Raw genomic sequence first — 8,526 nt, forward strand, 5'->3', positions numbered from 1 at the left:
GTAGGCTGGCACAGCCCCTTCAGGGTAGGGGTCCCCTGGGGTTCCTGGCCAGCCTAGGTGGGGGGCTGATGACTGTTTTCAGGCTGGCCATGGCTCCCAGCCACCCAAGCTCCCAGTGGAGGCTGGCTGGAAGCAGGTATCTGGGATTTATTTATCTTCTATAATTGAAACATTGTTGTCTTTAGCAGAGGCCACAGCCAGCCAGGGAAGGCAGGAAGCTTGGCTTCCTCCATCACTGGGCAACCAAGCCTCCTGCTTCCTCCAGCTCTGTGGCTGCTGGCCGCCATCTTCATTGGATTAAATTGCTTATAGTCGCTTTGATTGGCTGGTGGGCATGGCTTGGGGCATAGCAAAGGTACAGTCAATTTGCATGTTTCTCTTTTATTAGATTATATATATATATATATATATATATATATATATATATATATATCCTACCTAATAATAGACAAACAGGGTAATTAACTGTAACTTCGTTACCCTTCCCATTGGCTAATCAGGGTGATATGCAAATTAACTGCCAACAAAGATGGCGGTTAATTTGCATACATAGGCGCAATGATGGGAGGCCATAGGGGAAGGATGGTGATTGGAAGCACAGGTGGCAGGTAAGAGCCTGGAGGCACTGCCCCTGGCTCTGGATCGGAGAACTGGCCGCCTTGCCTGCCCCCCCTGTAGGTGATTGGAGAAGCCAGAGCGGGGCAGGGAATAGGCGGGCGCCTGCCTCTTCCCTGGCCGCCCCTGCCAGGGAAAGGCAACCGGAGATCCCACAGCAGGAAAGGGTGGCCTGCAGCCAGCCCCTGTGTGCGCCTGCTCCTGGTTCGCTGCTGCTATCCCTGAACAGGAAAGAGCCGCCTCTAGCCAGCCCCAGTGTGCGCCTGCCCCTGGGTCACCACAGTGATCCCACAGCAGGAAAGGGAGGCCTGCAGTCAGCCCCTGCGTGCACCTGCCTGCCCATGAAATTGCCGATGCGACACATAGGGCGGCCTGCAGCCAGCCCCTGTGTGCACCTGCCTCCCCATGGGATCGCTGATGCGATCCCACAGCAGGATAGGGTGGCCTGCAGCTAGCCCCCCTGCGCACCTGTCCCTGGGTCGCCCTGGTGATCCCACAGCAGGAAAGGGTGCCCCACCCTGACCACAGCTCAAGGGAGAGTACAACATGCAGTGGAGGCCAGGAACCTGAGAGATCAAAAGAGAGGGGCGCCTGCTCCAAGCCTCCAGGGTGTGGCTGGGGGCAGGCCCCTGCAGACACACACACACACACACACACACACACACACACACACACAGCGCCTACTCTGAGCTTCCAATGTGGCTGGGAGCAGACCACCAGTGGACACACAGACACAGCAACTGCTCGGAGCCTATGTGGCGTGGCTGGGGGCAGGCCCCAGCAGACTCACACACACACACACACACACACACACACACACACACACACACGATGCCTGCACCGAGCCTCTGCTGCCAGACTGTGGCCATCAGTAGGACATCCACTGAGGGCTCTTGGACTGAGGGGCAGGCTTGGCTGAGGGAACCCCCATCCCCCAGTGCACGAATTTCATGCACCGGGCCTCTAGTATATATATATATTAATATATACATTTTAAATATATTTCTTTATTGATTTCAGAGAGGAAGGGAGAGGGAGAGAGGTAGAAACATCAATGATGAGAGAGAATCATTGATCGGCTGCCTCCTGCATGCCACCTACTGCAGACCGAGCCCGCAACCTGCCATGTATCCTTGGCTGGAATTGAACCCAGGACCCTTCAGTCAGTAGGCTGACATTCTATCTACTGAGCCAAACCAGCTAGGGCATGGCCTTCATATTGAAGTATATTTTGTCAGACATTTTATTTCTAGCCCAGCTTTTTTTTTTTTCCATTTGCATGGTAAATTTTTTTTCCATCCCTTCACTCTTATCCTGTGTGATCATTTTCTCCTGAGGTGGGTGTCTTGTAGACTGCATATAATTGTGTCATGTTTTCCTGTTTATTCAGCTATCCTATGTCTTTTAATTCAGCGGTCGCCAACCATTGGTCTGCAGACCACTGGTGGTCCATGAGATCCAAAAGGTTGGCAACCACTGGTTTAAGGAAACCTTTGGAGCAGCAGTCACCAACCAGTGGTGCATGAGGCCTGAAAGGTTGGCGACCACTGTTTTAATTGAAGCATTTAATCCATTTACATTTAGGGGCATTATTGATAGGTCCTTATTTGTTGCCATTTTAATTCTTTATGCCTATGTTTCTCACACTCTATTTCTTCTCATTACAGCAGTCCCCTTAGCATTTCTTGGTGGCGATAAACTCCTTAAGCCTCTGTTTGTCAGAGAAACTGTTTATTTCACCATCTATTTTGATTGATAGCTTTGTTGGATATAGTAATCTTGGTTTCAGATCCTTGCTTTCTAATTACCTTGAATACTTCATGCCATTCCCTTTTGTCCTGCAGTGGTTTTTTTTTTTTTGTTATGAAGAATCAGCTGACAGCCTTAGGGGAGTCCTTTTTAAGTAACAAATTCCTTTTCTCCTGCTGCCTTTAAGATTCTCCTGTTTTCCTTAATGTTTGGCATTTTAATTATGATGTGTCTAGGCGTGGGCCTGTTTCAGCTCTTCCTGCTTGGGATTCTCTGTGCCTCCAGAATTTTTGTGTCTTTTTCCTTCACCATTTTAGGGAAGTTTTCTGCCATAATTTTTTTAAAGTAGATTCTCTATCCCTTCCTTATTTTCTTCACCTCTGGCACTCCTATTATGGGAATATTGTTATGCTTCATGTTGTTCCATGGTCCCCTTAAGTTGTCCTCCTGTTTTTAAATTGTTTTTTTTCTCTTTGTTTCTCTGATTGAGTGATTTTTTTCTAATTCACTGATCCAATCCTCAGCTTCTTGTAATCTGCTGTGTTTTCCTTCCAATGCGTTCTTTATTAGTGCTATGTGAATCTTCATTTCCAGCTGATCTTTTTTCTTAGTTACTGTCTTTCCTCATGCTATTGAGCTTCTTTGCCATCATTATTCTGAACTCTATATCTCATAAATATCCTATCTCCATTTCATTTAATTCTTCTTCTGGAGAATTCTCTTTGATTCATTTGGGGCTTGTTTTTCCATCTCCCCACTTTGGCTGCCTGTTTGGGTTTGTGTCTATGTGTTAGGTATATCTGCTATGAATCCAAGTCTCTGGCACAGGACAATGTCAGACGTTGTTTATGAAGAGCCCTCAGTACCATTTGGAACTATCAGCAATCAACAGCTTGTGGCACCCTCTGCTGGGGCTGGGTGCCTTTGGAAAGAAGCAAGATATGCATCAAGCTTCACTTTTTGTAACCCCAGACCCAAGAGGATAGCAATCAAAGACTCAGAACCTCCAGAGACCCACCTATGCCTGCAGTCTGTTTCATATTCTGTCTTGATTAGCCTCAGGCTATTAACCACATAGCATGATGAGAAGTTTGCCAATAGGGTGGGGCAATTGCTTTTCCACCAGGGGAAACTTCCTAGATAGTTCTAAAGGTCTGTGGGTGAAATATGTCCTCTGCAGTGTGAGTGAATGACTCAGCACAAAAACCCAGGGTGGCTGCCTTCCAAGCTCTAACCCACAGCCCTCAACCCTGGATTCTTCTCACACAGCTATCTTCCAGTTTGCCCTCCCTCTGCCACAGCCCAAGGTGAGTGATGGCACACAAAATTTTGTGCATTGGCCCTTTAAGAGGGTGCCTGCATTTCTAGTCAGCTCTTCCTGGCAGCCAGCAACCTTGCTGCTTTTCACAGCCAGATGTTATGTGGGCACCTTTCTCAGTTCTGGTGCTCTGGGATGGGGAGCCCAGGTTGGGGTTTTGATCCCAGAGTTCTCAGTGGAAACCCATTACAACTGATATGTCTCTCTAGAACAGTGGTTCTCAACCTTCTGGTCTTTTAATACAGTTCCTCATGTTGTGACCCAACCATAAAATTATTTTCGTTGCTACTTCATAACTGTAATGTTGCCACTGTTATGAATCATAATGTAAATATCTGATATGCAGGATGGTCTTAGGCGACCCTTGTGAAAGGGTCGTCCGACCGCCAAAGGGGTTGTGATCCACAGGTTGAGAACCGCTGCTCTAGAACCTCAGCTGCTATATGTGAGAGCCCAGTCAGCCCTTTCACACCTCTGCACTTCCTACCAGTCTCTATGGGGTCTACACTTTCTTTCTTGGTTATCAGGGTTTATCCAGCTAGTCTTCATTTGATTATTCAGGCTGTTCTTTGGTATTTTAGTTGTAATTCCAGTTTGGTTCTGGGAGAGTGTCAGTGTAGCTTCCACTTACTCCAGCATAATTTTGGAATCTCTGGAGCTCACTTTGGATCCTACTCTTCTGATGGCTATGGCTGACTGTTCTTTCTGCCAATTCTGGGCTCCCTCTGAGGTACTTGGGTGCTAACCACTCTCAGGAACTGTCCTTCTTTGGCTTTCAGCAACCTGCTTGAAGCTCCAAGTGATCCATCAATCCACTGTTTGTCTCTGTCTCCACAGGGTGTGGCTGTAAGAAGGAGGGGCCTATCTGCCTCCTAGAGTATTTTCACCTGCCACATATGGGTGCAGGGGAAGGCCTTCCCATATCTCTCCCCATTTTACTAGTCTATGTGGCTTCTGTGTCTATTTTGTTTGTTTATTTTGTTCATTAGATTACATGTATAAGTGAAATTGTATGGTATTTGTCTTTCTCTGACAGTCTTATTTCACTCAGCATAATATTCTCCAAGGTCCAGCCATGCTGTCACAAAATTTACAATTTCTCTCTTTTTACAGCCAAGTAGTATTCCATTGTGTAAATGTACAACAGGTTTTTTATCCACTCATTTAATGATGGGCATTAGGGCTGCCTCCAACTCTTGGCTATTGCAAATAATACTCTAATGAACATAGGGGAGCATATAATCTTTCAAGCTAGTGTTTTGGATTTCTTTGGAAATGGTCCCAGAAAGGAAATTTCTGGGTATCTGAATAGATACTTCTCCAAAGAGTACAGACAGATGACCAATAGACATATCTGGCTACTTCTATAAATCCTTGGTTAAAAGACTTCTTTTCTGCTACTATTCAGTTGGTCGATCTATAAATTAGTTGTAACTCTGGTTTGGCACTGGGAGGAGGTAAGCTTAGCTTCCATCTACTCTGCAGACATCTGGGATCCCCTTTACTGATAATATCTTAATTCCATTTTTTTATGTGAATGGCACCAGAAGCTATTAGTCTAGAATTTTCCAAAAGACATTTTCATAAAATACTAAATAAACATTAATAGTTTAAAATCCATCTTACTTAATGACATGTTTCAAATATATTTTTGTATTCAAACAGAGTAAAATTTAGGAATATATCTTTTGAATGTATGTAGCAGGTGTCATGGGACTATTACTTCACATACAGTTCTTGACAGTGGGTGCCTTTACTGGATGCTTCCTCATCACTTTTAGAGTATCTCCTATGTGTGTGTGTTTGCATTTTGTCTTGAAACATATAGAAGGCCCAATGAAAGACCAATGAGTGTCATTGTTTACCAAGGAGAAAACCCTGTTCTAAGTCCTCTTATGGTTTCACTTTCAATTTCAGTAGCTTTTGGACCAAACCAAGGGGAGGAAATATCAAGCAGCATACCTCTGGTTGGTGATTTCTGACTTTTGTACTTTATATTCGTTATACGCACAAAGAAAAATCATTTGAACCAGAGAGAAAACTGTAGGTGCTTCACATTTTTGTTCTCCTCCCTTCCTGACATCACCTCTTTATTTAGACTGAATTGGTTCTTTCTTCCTTTCATTTTTCAGATATTTGTGAATAGGAAAAGAGCAAGTCCATTAATGTATTTCGCTTTGTACTTGGCTATTGTTTAATTTGGTTCTTATACCTTTGTTTTCAATTTTTAATGATCATCTTCCTCAACGTCAACATATTTATTATTACACCAGGGGCCCAGTGCAGGAATTTGTGCACCTTGAAAGGAATAGTGGTCCATGAGGCTGCAGTGGGCCCATTCTCTCTATGCCCCCACCCGGCCCCTCCCACCACAGTTCCAGTGCCCTGTCTGCCAGCAGCCACACTCCCATCGCTGCTGCTCAAACCTACTGATGGTGTGGAGCAATTGGGGCCAGTGCCAGCAGCGGGTGCCAGAAGGACCGGTGCTGTCAATGAGTGTGAGTTGCAGCTGTTGCGCCAATCACCCCTCAGGAGCAGGGGGAGGTAGAGAAGCCCTCATGGGTGATTGGGCCATCAGCTGCCACTTGCTTCCACTGATGGCACCAAGTGATTGGGACTGGTGCTAGACACCAGCAGTGGGTTTGAGCATGGCTGGCGCTGGCAGTGGGTGCAAGCGGAGCTGGCACCGGAAGCAGGTGTGAGCACCTGGCAGGCCCGTGGTGTGCAGGAGCAAAGAATTTTCAGTTATCACCAGAGGCTCACCCCAATAACAGCAACCAGCGCCCCACCTTGGTCTGGCACCCCTGCTCACCTGCTCCACCATCCCGCCATAGGCAAAGCCAGCCATGCTCCACACACACCCCTGGTGGTCAGCGCACCTCATAGCAACCAGTTGTTCGGTTGTTCTGGTTGTTCCAAAGTTCGGTCTATTTGCATATTAGCCTTTTGTTATATAAGATGATTTTGGTTCTTTATCTTTCCAACAGAGGTTTGCTATCTTCATTTGCACTTCAATATCCTCTAATATTACTTACGTTTTTAGTGTGTTCGTTTGAATTTATGTAGAAAGATTATCTTTGCAAGTAAATGTTATTAATAATGTTGGTGTTTTTAAAGTGTCTGATGTGTAAGTACTGTTTTAAGGTTTCAATGATAAACTTGCTAAATTTCAACATACCTGTCTTTTGGTATTAATTTGTCTCATTATCTTATCTTTCCAACCAAAGTTTGCCATTGTAATTTGTTATGCAATTTCTCCCATTATTATGTCTTAGTTTTATTTTATTGTTTAAGTCTATGTTTGCAGACACTTTCTGTTACGCAAATTTTACTAATAATATACATAGCATTTCAAATGGCTGGTGTTTGTTTGGTTAAAGATAGATTTCTGCCACTGTGTGTGCATGTGTGTACATGTACTCTTGTGTGTGTGTATTTCTTTATCTGAATTATGACAGGTTTGACTTCACCCTAGAATTTTTCAATAATTTAATTTTTTCTTTAGTGTATTTTTCTTATGGGACTTACATTGAGCTTTCCATTTTATTCTTCAAAAGATCTTCGACCCTCCTCTTCTTGGCGAGGTTCGGGCATGCGGTCCCAGTTCCCGTAATGAACGGAGGCAGAGAGCCCCGGCCCCCTGGGCGTCATTCCTTCCATGCTGACGATTTCCAGTCCACTGGTTCTATCCCCAACCGCCGAGACTCAGGTAAAAAAAAAAAAAAATCTTCAGAAACGGTTTAGTAAAATTTCTCTGACAATCCCTTACTCCATTGTCTCTTTCAATAACTGCTTTCTTGGTGCCTCTATCATTCCCTTTTTTAAAAAAATACTGTACATTGGCTTGTACTTCTCCAGGACGGTGGTTCTATCTTTTCCCAATCTATTGGTTACAAACTTTTCCCATACGAAGTTCTCTCCATTTCTGTTACCAACCCTCCATTTTTCTTTCTTTCTTATTTTGTCCTTTCTTTTCCTATGAACATTAGCTTCTTCTATCTTCCAGAGACTTGTCATAGTTTCATTATAAATTTTTTGAGATAAAGGGGATTGGGCTATTAGTTATATGGTTTTCATTCTCTATATATTTTATGTAAAACATATATTAACTTGAGATCATTGTCACATAATCCAAGTTAAAGGACAGATTACAATGTAGCTTAAACATTTATATTTCTTTCACCCTTATGATAGCAGAGAAGACTTGAAAATTCCTATATGAAGTTCCTCACTCCATTATCCATTATTAAAGACTGTGTAAATTTTGATATCAATCATTGTTCAAGTGTGAAATTGAGGCTCAAACTTTGATTGCCTTTGATCATATTATCTAAGTGTTCCCAGTTATACAATATTTTACCTAATATTTCCTGGCTGTATTTTTTTCATCATAGTGATTGTTCTTTCTTTGTATTGAAATAGTTATTAATTCTGCAAACTGTAATACTTTAAATGTTTGTAAAGGGCATTATATATTAAGAAAATACGATCAATAATATACCTTTTAATGTGGAAATATTATATGAGTGACAAGAACTAATTGTCCTTGGATATTTATAAGATATTTTTTCATGAGATATTTTCATAACACACTAATATAATCATTAAAAGTTAAAGTTTTTTCTTTAAACAGTAATGTAAGTTATTTTCAGAGGAAACAAGATTTAGAAATATATTTTAAAGTTTTTAACAGACTTCATATGACTCCTCCTACAAATACAATTAGGGACAAATGGGTACTTTTACTATGTGCCGTTTCACCATGTTTTAAGTACATGTCCCTTATATTAACGCATGTTAACATTTTATTCCAAAAGGCCAGAAGTCAGGCCCAATGAAAGATG

The 8,526-nt window shown here is 43.0% G+C and overlaps 1 non-coding gene across 1 annotated transcript; it reads left to right on the forward strand.

The window, feature by feature from the left end:
* The first annotated feature begins 7,248 nt into the window (after positions 1-7,248).
* LOC132237788 (small nucleolar RNA SNORA57) lies at positions 7,249-7,391 on the forward strand. The gene has a single exon (XR_009453620.1). It is a non-coding gene; the product is annotated as a small nucleolar RNA SNORA57 (small nucleolar RNA).
* The last annotated feature ends 1,135 nt before the right edge of the window (positions 7,392-8,526 follow it).

Source organism: Myotis daubentonii, chromosome 6 (assembly GCF_963259705.1).
Source record: "Myotis daubentonii chromosome 6, mMyoDau2.1, whole genome shotgun sequence".
NCBI classification, from domain to species: Eukaryota; Metazoa; Chordata; class Mammalia; order Chiroptera; family Vespertilionidae; genus Myotis; species Myotis daubentonii.